Source organism: Amborella trichopoda, chromosome 4 (genome assembly GCF_054954075.1).
Source record: "Amborella trichopoda isolate Santa Cruz 75 chromosome 4, AtrichopodaSantaCruz75HAP2 v2.0, whole genome shotgun sequence".
Lineage (NCBI taxonomy): Eukaryota > Viridiplantae > Streptophyta > Magnoliopsida > Amborellales > Amborellaceae > Amborella > Amborella trichopoda.
In genome coordinates, this window is record NC_142339.1 from 4,743,789 (window position 1) to 4,765,868 (window position 22,080).

General features: G+C 30.1%; 1 long non-coding RNA gene across 1 annotated transcript; it reads right to left on the reverse strand.

The window, feature by feature from the left end:
• Window positions 1-14,899: 14,899 nt before the first annotated feature.
• On the reverse strand, window positions 14,900-15,928 carry LOC148782213 (uncharacterized). Its single transcript, XR_016053884.1, has 2 exons — window positions 15,529-15,928; window positions 14,900-15,302 (listed from the first exon to the last, which is right to left on the reverse strand). It is a non-coding gene; the product is annotated as an uncharacterized LOC148782213 (long non-coding RNA).
• Window positions 15,929-22,080: the final 6,152 nt, after the last annotated feature.

The following is a 22,080-nucleotide window of genomic DNA, read 5'->3' on the forward strand; positions in this document are numbered from 1 at the left end:
TTTATAATTAGAAATTAAAATATATTTTAAGGCTATCATAAAGATTCCAATATTGAAACCACATTTTTCGACACTATTTAAAGGTGAGCTCTACTTTGATTGTTTAGAGCCTCGGCTCTATACAAACCTCACCCGGCTGACCATTCATAAATAGGGGTCCAACCCCCTTTTCCAAATATAATGTAAAACAAGCTTATGAGCACCATTTTCCATAATCCTCAACCCATGATGTTGTGTATCCTATACCACCCAGTGTTGGCCGCCAGTATCATGCTTTACACCCTATATTCCTTATGGATGTTTTCCCAAATATACTGTTTTTGTTATTATTTTAGGGGAAATGAAAATTATAAGTTGCATCATGCTCAGTGACAAGGCAGCATTTCTAGTGTATTATAGTTGGACAGTTTTATCAAGATATTACCATGTTTGTATTTTTACCGGGAGTTTATCAAAAGGAAAATTGTTTCATGCTACATTTGTGGTCCCTGAGGTATAAAGCATCAATCTCAAAAATGAATGCAAATAGGTGGTCCATCTAAAATAATTAAAACTAACAGTCCAAATTTTTTCTTAATATAATAATTATTTTTAATTTTTAAAATTTATTTATTTTTTCATATTCATGATCTCTATGTTAGAGATTACATATCCTTAAAATTTAAGTAAAAAAATTCATCTCAAAAATAGATTTTTAAGAGGCGACTCATTTCAATATGGACTCCTAGAAACTGCTTCCTTATTAAAATATTGCTCCAAATTTAATAAATTATATTAAAATAAATATATCAAAATAACAAAATTTAAAGTGTCCTTAATATTTTATATTTTACGTTCGTATCCAACTTTTTTAAAATATGTTTAGTACTTCAAGTTTATCTTTTTTCTCTTTATCTCATATTGAGCATAGATTTTGAGTATTCACAGTTTTCTCATCATGTATATGTAAAAAAATAAAAATAATTACAAAAAAACAAAATGACGAAATTTTTATATAAATCTTAAGGTTATTTTGATCATTTTAACTATTTTCTTTATAGTGAACTATCATTTTTGGATTGTTTTTACAAGTACACAAAATAGTAAGAAATATGAACACCTAAAATTTGAGCTTAATCTGATATATTCTAAAAAAACTACAATTTAAAACATAATACAGGGTTAATAAAAGTTGGACATAAGCATAAAACATAAACTATTGAGCACAAATCTTAAATTCTAAAGAAATAAAAGGATATTTATGTAAACTTCTCTATTAAATATTTTATTCATGAGTGTTGACTTGATTCATTGATCCCGACAAAATGCACTTTGAATAATTTAAAAATGGTTAAATATTAAATAATTATTAGTTAGGTGTATTTTGAAAATTTTCCTAAAATTAGCATATTATTTTAGAGACTACATTTCAATAAGGACTAGACTAAAAAAATATATAAGGGTTTTATAATAGGAATGCATATCATAAAAACAATTTATCATGGAACATGAATATCACAATGAACTTCAGCCTTCAGATGAGAAATCAAGTCACTAGGGTGTGGCAATGATATTGTAATAGTGTGGGACCAAACTTTTTGAACTTTAAGCACATGTAGGGCGTGTTTGATCACAGGAAGTGTTTTCCTGGAAGTTTAGAACTTCTTAATACTGTTTACGTTTCGTGTTTAATAAAAAAATTGAACTTCAAACAAAACTTCAAGAAACGGTTCAAGTTCTAATCTTGCTTTAAAAAAAAGTTCCAAACCAAGGGTCGGAACTTAAACTTGGAACTTTTTTTTTTATTAATCCCCTCCCCCTATATAAAATGTATATATTTTATTGTATAATATATAATAAAATATATATATTGTATTTTATTTATATAATAGATATTAATAATATTATATAATAAAAATATATACAATGTATAATATTATATATATATATAATAAATAAAAAGTACGATATTATGTTATACATATATATAATATAATATTATTTTATGTCTATTATATAATAAAAATAAAGATTAATAAAATAATTCACTATATAATATATCTTATATAATACAAATATATATCAATAAAATAAATATAAAATACACTATATTATATTTTACATTATGTTATATATGATATATGTATATATTTTATTGTATAATATATAATATACTTTTTTGTGCAATATATAATATATTTTATTATGCATTATATTTTATTTATATAATAGATATTTATATATATATATATATATATATATATATATATATATATATATATATATATATATATATATATATATATATATATATATATATATATATATATATATATATATATATATTACAATTATGTAATATATAATGAAATATATATATATATATTTCATTATATCTTATATATTATATAATATAATAAATATAAAATACACTATATTTTATATTTATGTAATATAAGATCCTTTCATATATATATATATATTATATACATATTTCATTATATATTATATATTATAATAAATATAAAATACACTATATTATATATTTATGTAATATAAGATCCTTTCATATATATATTACAAATAAATATAAAATACAATATATTATATATTATATAGTAAAATAAATATAAAATACACTATATTATATATTATTATATTATATAATATAATATGTTATATATATTATATAGAATATATATTCATATATTACATATTTATGCAATATAAGATATTTTCATATATATATATATATATATATATATATATATATATATATATATATATATATTAAAAATAAATATAAAATATAGTATATCATATATTATAGTATGTTATAAATATTATATATTTATATTTAAATTATTATCAATGTAAATATAAATATAAGATATTTGCCATATATCCTAGGAGTTTTTCAAACACAAAAACTATGAACTTCTTAACTTCTCAAGGATGTTATCAAACACAGAAACCATGTACTTCTTAAGTAATTTCTAATTTACAGTTCTTTAGGAACTTCCAACTTACAGTTTATGAAGTTGCTTCCAGTTATCAAACATGCCCGTAGTAAGGCATTTCACATTTGACAGGGAGATTGTCCTCCAAGTCTTATTGTTATTTTCTTTTCATAAATCCCGTCTGTTTTAAATATGGAGAAAGTACCCAATCATCATGCCATATATGATAGCCATCATAAAGTTGAAAATATTTCACATTTGACCATGTTGATCTGGGCAAGACCCACGGGTCAGTTGATAGAACGGACATCGATTAATCAATGGCACACTCACAACCACTTGATTTGAATTATACTGGACAAGAATGATAGGTGACCTCCTTGTATTAAAAGTAAATGAGATTGTATACAACGAGGTGATCACAATTCCCTACAACAATTTGATGTGAATTTTTATAGTATGGATGTGTCACAAAGTTTGAGAAAATTTCTTTTGAAGTTTGAGCTTGGTCAATGGAATAATTGCAGCCACCTAACTTTACTTCCAATGGTCAATATTGTTGTGACCACCTTATATAAAAGGTAAATGGTCTCGTTCTATACATTCCCAAAGTAAATAGTCTCTTTGTATACTTTTCCATATCAAATCATAAATAATAAAATATATATTATGTAGTAAATAACATAGTTGGTATAAGACTTTACATAATAAATAAATATATCTATACATTGAGTTGACCTCAACATAGATCCAACCTTGGTAGGTCAGGGCTGGACCTTGAAAAAAACATCGAAAAGAAAAAATGAGTCTAGAAGATGTTCCTAAATCCCAAGCCGAGCCTTTTTTTTTTTTTTTTTGACAATACCCAAACCAGCCTTTATAAGTAAACTTGTGGGGCTAAGGGTGTGGCAGGTTCAAACAATTTTTTCTTAGACTTTAAGCCAGTGGTTTAAAAAATGGATTGGTGTCCCGGATCGGGCACATTAAAAACCCATCCGAATCGATGAATTGGCAATCCGGATCAGAAATCGGCCGAATCGGTCTTATTAAGCCTTAAAAAAAAATCGAAAAAAATTATGAAAATTCGTTATAAATGTTATTTTTTAAGAATCCAATAAGAAATACGGGTATTACATTATTAACTTTCATTTTTAATCAATTTGTGAATAATTAAGATGTTCTTTTACGGTATGAACTTAGGTTAACCATTAAATTTGCATCACATAAAACAAAAAATATAGAATGACTATGGATAAAGTATATAATCATACATAGATTACAATGAATAATGGATTAAATAGATAAAAAATGGTCACTAAAATCTTGAATTAGAGGAAAAACCTAATCCACTAAAAAAAAAAAAACCAAATTATTACAACCTAACTAACTATAATCCAAAATTATTACAACCTATCTAACTATAATATTATATATTGCAATGACAATTGTTGGTTTATATTTTATTATATAAATAATAAAAAATTTAAAATATTTTATAATATCATTTAATTTAAAACGTATTATTGACAATTGTAAAAAAAATAATACATTACAATATTTATAATGCAAATAAATAGATAAAATATTCGATTATCAATATATAAATTATTTGAATGCGCATCAATTTTTGAAATAATACTTCAAATTTTTAAAAATATAATTTTTTAGAATTCTGGAATAAATTTAATGGAAGAGATTGTTAGAGGCAGAAAAATATTTCAAATGTGTATGAATCATATCTTAAAATTAATATTCCTAAATTTATGTTAAAGCTTACCATATTATAAAAATAAAAATTATAATTAGATCAGTTATTCCTAGTTTGTATTAAAAATATTTGTTGTATTAAGAAATATCTTTTATTTTTTTTGACAAGAAATACTTGTTTTTTTTTAATGATAAAAGGCGATATTTGTTGTATTACTTTTTTTTTTTTTAGACAAGAAAAAAAAGAAGAAGTTATATTACCTTTTTTTTTTTTTTGCTTGTTGTATTATTATTTATTTTTTTTATTTCTTTTATCATATTATTTTCTTCATTTTAGAATTTTTTTTAAGAAAAAAATAAAAACCTATCTTTTTTTATTTTTATTTTTATGAAGACAATTTTTGTTTTTTTTAAAGACAATAGTAAAAACCTATCTTTTTTTTTTTTTTTTTTTTTATGATTTTATTTTTTTAAATTTTTTTTTATTGAAACAAAAAGTAAATTTTGCACAATAATTGCTAACCACAACAACCCTTCATGTACTGCTAAAGAGTTTTGTACAATAATTACTTATATTGTGTAAATTTTAAATATAATATGGCTTAGCGCAAGTCCTACATCGAAGAATTGGAGAAAGTCATTAAGATATAAATATTTTTACAAAAGCTTTAATGCCAGGGCGATGGAGATAAATGGTAACTTGAAATAATATTTTAAAAAATTACTAAAATGTCCTTAGATAAGGACTCGTCCTGTGCCATCGATTCATGATTCAAAATCGCCAATTTTTAAAACCCTGCTTTGAGCTATGTCAGTGACACACCCCAAATCCCAAATCATCCAAGTTTAAGCTATGTCAGTGGCACACTCCAAATCATCCAATTTTAAGCTAGGCCAATGGCAAACCCCAAATCATCCAATTTCAACCGACAACGAGTAGTAATAATAACCTTCTTGTACCAAAAACAAATCACATTAAAGTATGCAGCCTCTCTCCTTTCCTTCTATCGTTGCAAAACAACACTTATGCATGAGATGTCCAAAGAAAACATGGAAGAACTTAACTTTAGAGATCCTAAAGGCTAAAACTGAAAATATAATCAACGGGTCTGATGCATGTTGTTCTGGTATAGTGGATCCACAGTTCTTTACTTGTTTGATTATTAGAAAAAGAAAAATTATGTTTCTAAGAAAATCCAATAACCAAAGGAAACTTGCTCCAAACAAGAAAACAAAAGAAATTGAAAATGTCTACAAACCTAGAATGCTCTTGCTAAATTTTTCATGAATCCTCCAAAATCATAGGGCCTCTAATAGGTAACCCCAAGCAAATTTTGGTTTGAGCTTCTTTTTAAATTTTGGGGAGTCGAATAAAAGCGTTGGTGGGAGGATGCCATATTAGAGGTAATCCAAGCAAATTTACCCTTGAGATTCTTTTTAAATTTTGGGGAATCGAATAAAGGCGTTGGTGGGAGGATGCCACAATGTGATAAATTGGGTTTCATTCTTATTAGTCTCCGGTTAATATTGAAGAGTGACAGAAAGAGTAAATATGATCGAAAGATTAAATTTTTTTTTAATTTGTTGGATTAGATAATGAGATATTAATAGAGAGGCATATAGTAAGTAGGTGAGATAAGTGAAGGAAGAAGTTAAGTAAGGATAAGAGAGAGAGAACCATCTCTATGGGAGTCTTCACTTGTAAGTGTACATAAATAAATTGGATTAACCGAAGTAAAAAAAGATCAAATAATGATTCTAATCCCGATGAAATTTGCACTGTCCAATATTTATCGTGGAACATTAGTTTTCTAGGCATATAGATTGTGCTATCGGTTTTTGAGGTTTAGGATCAAGAGGTCACATCCCTTACATTTGGGGTTCTTAATAACATCAAATACGATATCGAAGAGGGACAAATATCATATTGAGATAGTGCTCCTGTGTGTTCGAAATAAGAAGGGATCAAAACTTCAAAATTTGCAATCGTACTACCTTTTTCCTCCTTTCCACCCAACAATTTTTCAAAAATTCAAGACGATATTTCAGGGGTGAAACAAGGAGACTGTTACGACTTCTTTGAAAGTCATTAACCGTGATTTCACGAGACTCGAGCAGTTCAAAGGGCTGAATTATAAGAGATGGGACCAAAATGTCATCTTCTTGCTCAATACTCTTAACGTGGTTTACATAGTTACCGAATCTATGTCTGCTGCCTCTATCTGATGACTCCACCGTGGAGCAAACTTAAGCCTACAAAAGATGGGTAGAGGATGACTATATTTGCAAAGGTCACATCCTCAATGCCTTGGCAGATTCAATCTATGACACATATGCATCCTTTGCCACAACGAGAGAGGTATGCAAACTACTTGAAACCAAGTACTTCACAAAAGAGTCTGGTAACAAAATTTTTTTTATTACTAATTATTAAAATTTTTAAATTCATTGAAAACAAGCCAAATTTTTTCAAGTATATGAGTTGATGCTTGTAGTCAATGAACTTAAAGATTGTGGAATTCAATTAGAAAAATTTTTCTAATAAACTCAATTTTTCATAAGCTACCCCCATCTTGGAAAGAGCATAAAAACAATGAAATATAAAAAAGTGCATCTTGATTTTGTTCAACTTCAAAGATCTCTTCGAATTGAAGAAGAGAATAAACATCGGGAAAAGAAAGATGAATAAACAAACTTTCGTATTAAGGGAAACCTTATTGAGCAAAAATCAAGTGCTCAATACACCAAGAACCTTTCTTTCCTAAGGTCCATAATAAAAATTGTAAGGACAAAAAATCTAATGCCAACAAAAATAAGAAAAGCCTCATGTTATGTATGTGGAAAACCGAGACACTATTCAAGAGAATGCTATACCCAGAAAGGGCTCAAAATACATAGAGACCAAGTGAACATGACCACTGATGAAAATTTTGTAGTAATGGTCACGAAATAAATATGATCGATAAAGATAATGGATGGTGGGTTGATACTAGTGGTACCATTCATGTGTCTAACAATCGAAATATGTTTAAGATCTTTGAATTAGTGGATGATGGAAATTCGGTTCAACTTGGAACCGAAGCTATGACAAAAATGCTTGGAAATTGGTATGGTAGAATGAAAGTTTAGTTCGGGCAAGGTTCTTACTTTAGAAAATATATATTATGTACTGAACATGATAAGAAACCTAGTTTTAAGATGTATCGTGAATAATAATGACTTTAAAATGGATATTGGGTATGACAAACTCATTTTGACAAAAATGTTTTATTTATTGATAAGGGTTACTCTTGTGATAAGATGTTCAAGTTTGATCTAGTTAATGAAATAAATAAGTCTTCTGTTTATATTGTGACTTCTTGTAATGTATGACATGGTATATTAGAAAATGATAATTATGTTTCTGTTAAATTTTTAGTTAAATTAAAATTAATTTTTAATTGTGATGATTTGTCTAAAGAAAAATGTGAAGTATGTACACAAGCTAAAATAACTAGAAAACCAAATAGAAAGAAATAGTGAATTGTTACGACTTATACATAGTGATATATGTGATTTAAATGATGTTCTAACTAGAGGTGGAAAAAAATATTTAATTACCTTTAGTGATGATTTTTATAAATATGGTTATGTTTATTTACTTAGATATAACGATGAGGCTTTTGAAAATTTAAAGTCTTCAAAGCGGAAGTTGAAATCAACTTAGTAAGAATAATAAGATTATAAGAAGTGATAGAGGAGGAGAATATTTATCAAATGATTTTAATGAATTTTATGAAAATAATGGAATTATTTATCAAGTGACTGCTCCTTATGCCTCTCAACAAAATGGATTAGCATAAAGGGAAAAAAAAAAGCCTTTAGTTAAAATGGTCAATGCAATGATCACATCTTTTTATTTATCACTACAATTATGGGGTGAAGCTTTATTGACTGCATGTTTTATTCTAAATTGAATTTCGCATAAAAAGAGTGAAATGACCATTATGAATTTTGGTTTGATAGAAAACCTTATTTGCATTTTATTAAAGTATGAGATTGTCTTGCATATGTTAGATTTCCTGATCCTAAAAGAAATAAATTAGGTCCTAGAACATCTAAATTTGTGTTTGTGGGATACTCACAAAATAGTAAAGCATATAGAATTTTGGTTTTAAATTCTAACACAATAATGGAATCTAGAGATGCTGAATTTTTCAAAAATATTATTTGTAAAAGTAAAGAGAATAAAACAAGTAGCATAATAATGAAAATGAACAAAATGTTGATGAAGAACACATAGAACATCATGAGGATGAGAAGATAGAGCCAATAAGTAAAATAATTAGAGATGATCCATCTTATAACTTTGGACCATGATTTTTATATTTATCTAGTTGAAGCTAATCAAAATGAGATATTAAATCCATTACATAGAGTCTCAAATGTAGAGGAAGATCTAACTTCATTAAGTGAATCCTTGACATCTCAAGATGCAATTTTTTTGAGAGAAGCTATAAATAGTGAAATGGATTCTATAATGGCAAATAGAACTTGGAAATTAGTAGATCTTCTACCTAGTTCTAAACCTATAGGTTGTAATGAATATTTAAAAGGAAAAAGAATTTTGATGGTTGTATTAATAAATATAAAGCAAGAGTAGTTGCTAAAGGATTTAAACAAAAAGAATGCATTGATTATTTTGACACATATGCATTTGTGGCAAGAATTACTATTATGAGATTGTTCTTAGCAATAGCCTATATGAATCATCTAGTCATACAACAAATGGATGTAAAAACTGTTTTCTTAAATACTGACTCAGATGAAGAAATTTATATGGAACAACCTGAAGGGTTTGTGATGATAGATCATGAGAACAAAGATTGTAAATTAGTTAAATATCCTTATGGACTTAAGCAATCACCTAAACGATGATATAAATTTTTTGACAATGTGTTGATCTCAAATAGTTTTAAGAGAAACGAAGTTGATAAATGTGTATGTAGTAAGCAATTAAATTCCTTATGTGTCAAAATTTGTCAATATGTAGATGACATGCTTATTTTTTGCACTAATCTAGAAATTGTGAAGGAAGCAAAAAGATTCCTCACATTTAACTTTGATGTGAATGACTTAGGAGAAGCTGATGTGATTCTTGATATCAAAATAGTGAGAAAAGAATAAGAATTAAGTTTGACTCAATCTCATTGAAAAACTGCTTAAAAATTCTGAGCATACTAATTATGAGCCAATCTCTACCCCTATAAATACTCACATTAAATTAAAGAAAAATGATGGGAGATGTATATCTCCAATTAAATATGCTAGGGTAATTGGTAGTTTAATGTATGCAATGACTAGCACTAAGCTTGACAATGCATATGTGGTAGGTAAACTTAGTAAATATACAAGTTACCCAAGTAGAGCTTTGGGATGAAATATCTCAAATATTAAGGTACATAAAAGGAACTATTAATTTTGATATAATTTATGCGGGTTATCTAGGAGTGTTGGAAGGGTATGATGATGCTATTTGGAATAAAGAAATTTAAGATTCACTATCAATCTCCGGATAGATATTTACATTAGCGGGTATTGATATCATGGGGATCAAATAAGCAAACATGTATTTCACGCTTTATTATGGAGTAATTATTGCAGACTCTGCTGGTAAAGAGGTACAATGACTAAAGAACTTATTATATAACATTCCCATATGGCCAAAACCAATACCTATGATAGTAATATATTGTGATAATCAAACTACTATTGCGAGAGCTTGTAATGATGTATATAATGAAAAATATTTACATATTGCGAGAAGACATAACCCCATTAAAAGGTTAACTCGAGATGGTGTGATTAGTATAAAATATGTAGAATTAAAGAAAAATTTAGCTTATCATTTGACAAAAGGCCCTGCAAGGGATGACATTAATAAGATGTCAAAATAAATAGGGCTATAGTCCATTGAGTAATCATATATAGTGAGAACCCAACATAGCTTTATGTAACCTCAAAATTCTAGGTTCAATGTAGTAAAAACAAATTATATGTATGATTAATTTAGTCCCTAGACGACAAAATTTTGTAAGCACCCATTCTTAAATATCTATATGGTAGATAAATCTAGAGATAACTTATATATTAGTAGGATGAGTTATACTCTTAGTGTTGTCTATGGACTATAATAAGTAGGAGTGTTTTAAATACATAGGCACTATTGATAGATACAACTATGTAAGTTTTAAAGTGATGTCGTTTCCTATGAGATGAGACTTGTCTCTAGAGCACTTTTGAAATCAGGATATAAGCACATGACCCAAAATGTGCTGGCAGTTAAAAGACACCAATTAAATACTGTTTGTGAGTTATACTACCGGTCTGTTAGATAAGCAACCTAGTTCAAAGCCGTAAGCTACCACGATACTTGATGAAATTTGTAGTGCATACTCTTAAGTGAAAGTTTAAATCGAAATATATTTTTATGCTATGCAAATAATATGTTTCCTACAAAATACTTTTCTTGTTATTTTGAAATATTGGAGCAAAATGTTGGTATTTTTAGTATAAAAATACTTGCCCGTACTTCAAAACAATAATATTGTTTTGTGGTTTTTCTCCTAAATTATTTTCTAGAGCTAGAAAGTTGTGGGTTTGAGTCCCACATTGAAGAGGAGAGGGTTAATGAGTTGCATTCTTTAAGGGTAGGCATTCACATGCCTATTCTTCTTAATATAATGTGAGAGAAATGGTATATGTGCGGAGCACACGAAGCATGCGTCATGCATGTGCATACACATGTGGGTGTGCGTCGGCATGGATGCTTGATGGCATACTCTACATTTCACATGCTTGCATTAGCGTGCACTAGAGTCACCCTTAGTTCAAGTACGGGTCAAGCTCTAGGCTTGATAGCTTTTTGTAAGCCAACTTGTGTGAGACACCCAACGGCCATCTAGCCGTTGATGAATAGAGGCCTATCCAATGGTCATTTGGCCATTGATGAAATGGAGGCAAATGGATGCTTATAATAACAAATTTTAAGGAGATGCATGTAACTTGTAGCTATTTGTGGTGCATGTAACCACCACTACAATATGTGTATAGCCTCCTTGTAGCTCTATAATATGGTCCCTCCTTTCCATACGAAATTATACACTTGAACTCTTTTTTAGCCTCTTAACAACACACCTTCCTCTGCATTTTAGGGAGCAAAACCAGTGGGCTAACCTCTCTCTCGTCACTTTCTCTCTCTATAACATCAAGATTCTGGTATCTAGTGTGTGGGTTTCAAACTGGGTGCATAGAGGTTCAGAACGTTAAAGAGACCTCTCTGTTTTCATTTATTCTAAAGATAAATTTTTGCACATCAAATACAATATCGGAAGGGGGCATATATCATATTAAGATAGCACTTCTTCAATATGTATGCAGCCTCCTTGTAGCTTTATATTACTGTCCCACCTTCTCATACAAAATTATACACTCGAACACTTTTTGAGCCTCTAAACAACACAACTTTCTCTGCAATTCCTGGGAGAAAAACTTGTGGGCAAACTTCTCTTTACTCAATTTTGTCTTTTTCTCTCTTGATAACATCAAGACTTTGGTGTGGAGTGTGTGGGTCTCAAGCTGGGGCGCATGGGGCTTAGGAACATCACATAAACCTCTCTGTTTTCTTGCATTCTGAGGATTAATTGCCCTTCTTATGCATATCAAATATAATATCGAAAGGGGGCAAATATCATATTGAGATAATGCTTTTGTATGCCCGAAAACAAGAAGGGATCAAAGCTTCAATTTATGAAATCGTACTACCTTTATCCCTATTTACCCAACAAATTTTCCATCGCCTTCTTTATCCTTGAGTCTTTTATATTTACAAATTCATCTTACTTGGTTTCTCTTAAATCACATCTCCTTCCCCTGCAGTTCCCACATCGTGTGCAGATTAAAGGTCATGGATCCAATTGAAACACCCATCAAATTAAGTTTTACCCACCTCTAAGCTGAAGGTTCTCAATTTACCAACCTAGGTCCCTATGTTACTTTCAAACTTGCAGCCTCAACAAGGGGTGTCAAGGGACCTAGACCCGACCCAAGATCCAATGGCTAGATCTAACTCGAGTCCCAACATGGTCCAAAAATTGGACTTGGCAGCTCGGGTCAGGTCCAAATCTTGGACTCAAGTACTACTTGGGTAAGGGTCCCACAATTTACAATTTATGAAAATTCATTTAAATGTATTTAAATACTTAGATATTTTAATTTTTGGGTGGGGTTCGGTCGGATTCAGGTTTGGCTAGCCCCAAACTCAACTTGACCCGCCGCCACCCCTACCTCAGCTAAGTACCTAAGTTTTAGGTGAAATTCATTTCTTTGAACTTCTCAGAACACCTCCTCGTTGTAACCCAGTCAGCTACCGTTGATCAATGAGAAAGGGGGTAAGAACTCAATGAAGGATGATAAAACGAATACGGTGATTTTGTTATCAAGGTGGAGATTGTTAGGTTTGGTGGTAGTCCAACCTATAATAGAATATGAATATGACTATATGGGATTGTATATAATAGAAAAGAGACACAGATAAACAAAAGTAAATACTTTATCAAGATTTTAATTCGTCTACTTGATATCTTGAAGAAATGAAAGGTTGGTTGAACTTGAAAATGAAAATTCATTCATTGAATCAATGAATGATTGAATCAGATTCAATTAGAAAGGACTAACTAAATTGAGCGAGAACTCCCATTTCTTATTGAATTAACTGATCAACTTGCTCTCAGACATTTTTTATTCAGTAATATTTGTAGGTATATTTCACTAAAGAAGAGAGAGGGTATGTAAGAGGGACAAATCAAGTGGGTGCAGAGGGTTAAGAATGTTAGGTGGATAATGTGTTGAACTTGAACTAGTGTAGAAATACTAACAAGGGAAAATAAAGAAAAATACAAAAACTGTGTGGTGTCGTGGTTCAGTTGGTTATCACATCGGTCCCCATGATAGTGAAGGTCTTTTCACTGATTCCACGTTATTTATTCTTTTCTTTTTTTCCTGTAAGCCAGTGGGGAGAGGGACCCTACCTTTGGTAGGAATTGAGCCTAGGACGTAGCGCTGCAAATCATCAAGTGTTAACCAAATAAGCCTGGGCTCTTTTCCTACGTTATTTATTCTTAGACGTTGCAACTTTTGGAATGCAAGATTTAAGTTTTGAATAACTCTAAATATTGTTTTTTTGTGTTTATTAAAAATTATTATCTAGTGATTGAATAACTCAAAATGCATTAAATATTTTTTTTTCATTACATGGGCCACATGCAATGCTTGGTTATTCATGTGTTGTTGATTTGATTCAATTTTTTTGTAGATCAGTGGAGAATACTGTCCCTTACCCGTTTTTAGAAATAATTAGAGGTTTTTGAATGCATCGGTGGGGATAGAAACTTAGACCGGAAGCTGAGGTTCAAGTTGTGCTACCACCATGACCTCAACCCTATTCCCTTGATTTGATTTCATTGATTCCAACAAAATGCACATGATCAGTTTGAATAGTCGAAAAATGGTTATATATTAAATAATCATAAGTTAGGTGTATTTTAAAAATTTTTCTGATATTAGCATATTATTTTAGGAGCAACCTTTCTATGCTTCCCCTACAACATAAAATTATATACTTCCCCTTATCCAACCATCCATTCTGAATGGAGGGCTAAGATTGCCCCTATCACAATGTCACGTCTTTAAACTATTTTATTTTTAATTTTTTTTCTATAAACTATTTTGACACCAAAATTTATATGTCCAATCCTCTATTAAGCTCGCACCAAAGAAAAATATAATAACAATATTTTCAATAAAATAAAATGACCAAAATACCCTTGAAATATCAAAGGAGTATTTTGGTCATTATATTTTATTGAATTTTTTTTTTTAATATGTTTAACAGATGCGCCTCAATGAGAAGATGACACGTACTAAATTTCATATTCATACAATTTGTATAAAAAAAATTAAAAATAAAATGCTTTAAGACGTCAGATCTAAGATGGATGGTAGGGGAAGCATAGCTCTTCTAAGGGAAGTATAGAAAATTTTCCTTTACTTGAGAGACTACATTTCATTAGGGAATAGAGTAAAGAAATATTTGATAATAGGAATGCATACTGTAAAGACCATTTATTTCAATGAACCGCAACCTTCAGATGTGAAATTTATGTGACTGAACCTTAGTCTTCAGGTTACTAGCGTGTAGCCATTATTTTGTAATGGAGTGTGAGACCATGCTTTTTGAACTTTAAGCACAGGTAATAATACAACCATTTCATATCTGACACGTAAGGGAGATTGTACATTTTTGCTCTCAAAGTCCTAATGCTATGTTTTTTTTCAGAAATCCCGCTTATTTCAATATGAAAAAAGTAACAGATCATCATGTCATATATAAGAGCCATGATGAACCTCAAAATATTTCATACTTGACCATATTGGTAAGGGCAAGGCCCGCGTGTCAGTTGATAAAACTGATATCAATACTAAAAAATAAAAAAAACCTGACATCGATTAATCCAAATAATTAGATTGTACATGGTCTTTGTTTGTTATTACATAAGGCTCTTGACTTCTACCAGCAATCCTCTTTGTGGACTTGGGCATCTTAGGGCAGCACGTATCCTGCATAATATAAAGAAAAATATAGAATTAAGACCCCTTGTAAATGTTAAAATCACACACAAACATGTTTGGTCGATATATCATTGAAATTGGCTTGTATAAGAGGAAAAGAGAGGTGGGAAAAAAAGAAAAAAGAAAAAAGAAAATAAAAAAAAAAAAAGAAGAAAAGTATCATAGAAAAGAAAAAAAGAAGAAAAAGAAAAGTATCATAGAGTGGTGTTCTTACGTCCACATTTGTATCCGACCGGTCGCTTCTTGAGGCCGCAACGCTTAGGGATGGTTATGGCCACAGCAGGTTTTATCCCGACTTGCTTGGCAAGGGGTGACAAGAAGATGGAACAAATACAACCAGCAGAGGTCTTAGAAAAAATGTCTGCAGTTTTGGTACAACAAGACCGTGGCGGCTTAGCCGACGGGTTCTTTGCCGCATCCACGCATGACGTCAAGCCCCAAGCGAGGCTGAATATGGATGTGTTGCCACATGGTCCATCACCACTAACACCAAGTAATATAGCATTTGAAAAGAGCAGATAGGAAATGGCAATGAACATTGTCCTCATGTTTGATACCATTCTAATGAGCAACTAGGGTTGTCTAAGGCCACACAGTTTGTTTGGTTTTATGCTCGTTGTGTTTAGGGGGGATTATGCATGTGCTTTTATAGGGAAACTGGGGTATTAATGGGTGGTGAAGTGGTTATGATGGATGTGGTTCATTAGTTCCACAACACGTTTTGATTATCTCCATAACACGCATTGCGGTTTTACTTTTCTAAAAGAAGGCAAGGCTCTTTCATAAACCAGCAGAGGGATTGTTCAAAAATAGTTTTTGGGGTATTTTTCCTGGGAAAACTTTCTGTGTCATCTTCCTCATATGTAAACTATGTATGACACCACTTCTCATCTGTTCGATTTTAATAGACGGCTAGGATTGTTCTTGTTAGAATGTCATGCCAAATAACGTTTGATTATTTATTTATTTTTCTAGCAAAACTTTTTTATGTAAAATTTGGGGTGCCCCATCTTCTTATTTTGGCACACCTAGCAAAATTTTTAAAAAGAGTGATTTACATACGGATCTTAAAATTTTAGAAAAATATAAAATACTCCACTTATAAGCAGAAATTACAAAGAAGGTCGGTTAACCCACTTTTTTGTTTTTCTCAAAATTTCCCCTCCATGAACTCGAAATTTGCTTTGTTTAGCTTTTTTTTGTTAGTAGGGCAGTGCCTTAAAGCTTGGTGCACTGTTCTATTAACGAAAATCAAAAAAAAAATCAAAATTTGGGTTAACCATGGGGCAATTTTGGAAAAAAATAAATAAGGCGGTTTGATCGATCTTTGTAATTTTCATATATAAGTGAAGTATTTTGTATTTTACCTAAAATTTTAGGGTATGTACATAAATCACTTTTGAAGAAACATTTCTCTTAAAAATAAATGATTAAAATTCCCCTAAAAATTTTATGGGTATTCTAGTAACTTTTTGCCAAAGGAAATATTTTTTTAATTATTATTTTTATCATGTGCACGCTCTTTCTTTTGTGTGCATGTCCCAATATTTGTTGCAGAATCATTTATAGAACAAAAGAGGAAAACTAAAATGCTATGAGTTGTTGAACTAAGATCCGATGCTCAATAGCAAAATTTAGGCTTGAGCTTCTTCTTAAATTTTGAGGAATTGAATAAAGACGTTCCTGAGAGGGTGTCACAACGTGATATCTTGGGTTTGATACTTACTAGTCTCCCATTAACATTGAAGAGTGAGAAAAAGAATAAATATGATCGAAAGATTAAAAATGTTTTAATTTGTTTGATTAAATAACGAGATATTAATAGAGAGGCATATATATTGCCAAAGAAAGTAAAACTAAGTACGTGAGATAAGTGAAGGAAGAAGTTAAGATAGGATAAGAGAGAGAGAACCATCTCTGTGAGAGTCTTGACTTGATTGTAAGTGTACATAAATAAATTGGATTAACGGAAGTAAATAAAGATCAAATATTGATTCTAATCCCGAAGAAATTTGCACTGTCCAATATTTATTGTGGAACATTAGTTTTCTAGGCATATAGATTGTGCTATCGGTTTTTGAGGTTTGTCATTAGGATCAAGAGGTTGCATCCCCCACATTTGGGGTTCTTAAGTTCATCGAATACAATATCGAATGAAATCGTACTACCTTTTGCCCTTTTTTTTACCCAACAATTTTCGAACAATTCCAGACGATATTTTAGGGGTGAAACAAAGAGTTTGCCACGAATTCTTTGAAAGTCATGAACCATGATTTCACGAGACTCGATCGTTTCAATGGGCTAAATTATAAGAGATGAGACCAAAATGTTATCTTCTTGCTCAATACTCTTAAAGTGGCTTACATAATCATCGAATCTATATCTATAATACCGCCTCCATCTAATGACTCCATCGAAGAGCAAACTCAAGCCTACAGAAGATGCTATTGTTGCAAAGGTCACATCCTCAATGCCTTGGCGGATACAATCTATGACATATATGCATCCTTTGCCACGGCGAGAGAGCAATGGAAACTACATGAAACTAAATACCTCACGAAAGAATTCGGTAACAAACTATTTTTTATTGCTAATTTTCTAAATTTTTAAATTCATTGAACACAAACCAATTCTTTCTCAAGTATATAAGTTAATGCTTATAGTCAATGAACTTAAAGATTGTGGAATTCAATTTGATGAATTTTTCTAATAAGCTCAATTTTTCACAAGCTACCCCCATCTTGGAAAGAGCATTAAAAAAAAATAATGAAACATAAGAAAGTGGATCTTGATATGGTTCAACGTTAAAGATTTATTGGAATTGAAGAAGAGAATAGACATCAGGAAAAGAAAGATGAACAAAATTATTTTTTTACTAAGGCAAACCTTATTGAGCAAAAATCAAGTGCTCAATATACCAAGAAGCTTTCTTTCCTAGGGTCCATAATAAAAATTATAACGACAAAACATCTAATACCAACAAAAATAAAAGAAAAGGCTCATGTTATGTATGTGGAAAACCGAAACACTATTCAAGAGAATACTAAAACCAGAAAGGGCTTAAAATACCTAGAGACCAAGTGAACATGACCACTGATGAAAATTTTGTAGTAATAATCATGAAATAAACATGACTGATAAATATAATAGATGGTGGATTGATATTGGCGCTACCATTCATGTGTCTAACAATCGAGTATGTTAAAGACCTTTGAACTAGTGGTGATGGAAATTCGGTTCAACTTAGAATCGAAGCTATGACAAAAATGCTTGGAATGGGTACGGTAGAATGAAAGTATAGTTCGGACAAGGTTCTTACCTTGAAAAACATATATTATGCACTGAACATGAGAAGAAACATTGGTTTGGGATGTATCTTTAGTAAGAAAGGCTTTAAAATGGTTATTGGGTCTGACAAACTCATTTAGACAAAAGATGGTGTATTTTTCGCTAAGGGTTACTCTTGTAATCAGATGTTCCATTTTGATCTAGTTAATTAAATAAATAAATCTTCTGTTTATATTGTTACTTCTTGTAATATATATCATGGTAGATTAGAACATGTTAATTATGTTTCTATTAAATCTTTGGTTAAACTAAAATTAATTTCTAATTGTAATGATTTGTCTAAAGAAAAATATGAAGTATGTGCACAAGCTAAAGTAACTAGAAAACCATTTCCAACAATAAAAAGAAATAATGAATTGTTTTATATTGTGACTTCTTGTAATGTATGGCATGTTAGATTATAACATGTTAATTATGTTTCTATTAAATTTTTGGTTAAAATAAAATTCATTTCTAATTGTGATGATTTATCTAAAGAAAAATATAAAGTATGTACACAAGCTAAAGTAACTAGAAAACCATTTCCTTCAATAGAAAGAAATAGTGAATTGTTACGACTTATACATAGTGATATATGTGATTTAAATGATGTTTTAACTAGAGATGGAAAAATATATTTAATTACCTTTAGCGATGATTTTTCTAGATATGCTTATGTTTGTTTGCTTAGACAAAAGGAGGAAGTTTCTGAAAATTTAAAGTTTTCAAAGTGGAAGTTGAAAATTAACTTAATAAGAATAATAAAATTATAAGAAGTGATAGAGGAGGATAATATTTATCAAATAACTTTAATGAATTTTGTGAAAATAATGGAATTATTAATCAAGTAACTGCTTCTTATACCCACCAACAAAATGGATTAATAGAAAGGGAAAAAAAACTACTTTAGTTGAAATAGTGAATGCAATGCTCATATCTCTTTATTTACCACTACAACCCTTATGAATTTTGGTTTGATAGAAAACCTTATTTGAATTTTCTTGAAGTATGGGGTTGACTTGCATATTTTAGACTTCGAGATCCTAAAAGAAATAAATTAGGTCCTAGAACCCTTAAATGTGGATTATTGGGTTGTTCCCAAAATAGTAAAGCATATAGATTTTTTTATTTAATTCTAACACAATAATGGAATCTAAGGATGCTGAATTTTTCAAAAATCTTATTTGTAAAAGTAAAGATAATGAAACAAGTAGCATACAAATGAAAATAATAATGAAAATGATCAAAATGTTGATAAAAAACACATAGAGGTGATCCATCTTATCTAGCTAAGGCTAATCAAAATGAGATATAAAATCCATTACACCTAATCTCAAATGTGGAGGAAAATCCTACTTCACTAAGTAAAGCCTTGACATCTCAAGATGCAATTTTTTGGACAGAAGCTATAAATAGTGAAATGGATTCAATAATGTCAAATAAAAATTGGAAATTAGTAGATCTTCTACCTAGTTTTAAACGCATAGGTTATAAATGAATATTTAAAAGAAAAATGAATTTTGATGGTTGTATTAATAATTATAAAGCAAGACTACTTGCTAAAGGATTTCAACAAAAAGAATGCATTGATTATTTTGACACATACGCACTTGTGGCAAGAATTATTATTATGAGATTGCTCTTAGCATTAGCCTCTATCAATCACCTAGTCGTACAACAAATGGATGTAAAAACTGCTTTCTTAAATATTGACTCAACTGAAGAAAGTTATATGGAATAACCCGAAGGGTTTGTGATGCCAGATCATGAGCGCAATGTTTGTTAATTAGTTAAATATCTTTATGGACTTAAACAATCTCCTAGACAATGGCATAAAAAATTTGACAATGTGTTGATGTCAAATAGTTTTAAGAGAAGTGAGACTGATAAATATGTGTGTTGTAAGCAATTAAATTCCTTATGTGTCAAAATTTGTCGAATGTAGATGACAAGCTTATTTTTTGCACTAATCTAGAAATTGAGGAGGAAACTAAAAGATTCCTCACATTTAATTTTGATGTGAAAGACTTAGGAGAAGCTTTTGTGATTCTTGATATCAAAATAGTGAGAAAAGAAAAAGAATTAATTTTGACCCAATCTCACCACATTGAAAAAATACTTAAAAAGTTTGAGCATACTAATAATAAGCTAATCTCTACCCTCATAAATGCTCATATTAAATTAAAGAAAAATGATAGGAGATGTATATCTCTAATTGAATATGCTAGGGTAATTGGTAGTTTAATGTATGCAATGGCTAGCACAAAGCCTGACAATGCATATGTGGTGGGTAAACTTATTAAATATACAAGTTGCCCAAGTAGAGCTCTGGGATCCAATATCTCAAGTATTAACGTACTTGAAAGGAAGTATCAATTCTGACATAATTTATGTGGGTTATCTCGGAGTCTTGGAAGGGCATGATGATGTTATTTGGAACAAAGAAATCCAAGATTCACTATCAATCTCCGGATAGATATTTCCACTAGCGGGTAGTGTGATATCATGGGGATCACATAAGCAAAAATGTATTTCACGTTTTATTATGGAGCAATTATTACTTTAGACTATGCCAATAAAGAGGCGGAATGGCTAAAGAATTTATTATATGAAATTCCCAAATGGCCAATACCAATACCTATGATTACAATAAATTGTGATACTCAAGCTACTATTGCAAGAGCTTGTAATGATGTATATAATGAAAAATCTACACATATTGCGAGAATGCATAACTCCATAAAAAGGTTAATACGAGATGGAGTGATTAGTATAAAATATGTAATTAAAAGAAAAATTGGCTTATCATTTGACAAAAGGCCTTGCAAGGAATGACATTTGTAAGATGTAAAAATGGATAGGGCTAGAGTCCATTATGTAATCATATATAGTGGGAACCCAACATAGTTATATGTAACCTCAAAATTTTAGGTTCAATGTGGTAAAAATAAACTATACGTATGATTAGTTTAATCACTAGACGACAAAATTTTTTAAGCACCCATTCTTAAAAATCTATATGGTAGATAAGTCTAGAGATAACTTGTATGTTAGTAGGATGAATTATACTCTTAGTGTTGTCTATGGACTATAATAAGTAAGATTGTTTTAAATACATAGGCACTATTGATAGATACAACTATGTAAGTGTGGAAGTGGTGCCATTTCCTATGAGATAGGACTTGTTTGTAGAACACTTATGAAATCAGGATATAAGCATAAGGCCCAAAATGTGCTGGCTATTAAAAGGCATCAAAGTTAAATATTGTTTGTGAGTTATAGTATCGATCTGTTACATAAGCATCCTGTTCAAAGCCGTAAGCTAACACGATACTTGATGAAATTTGTAGTTTATACACTAAGTGAAAGTTTAAATCGAAAGATACTTTTATGGTATGCAAATAATATATTTCCTACATTTTTTTTTTTTCTTCTTGTT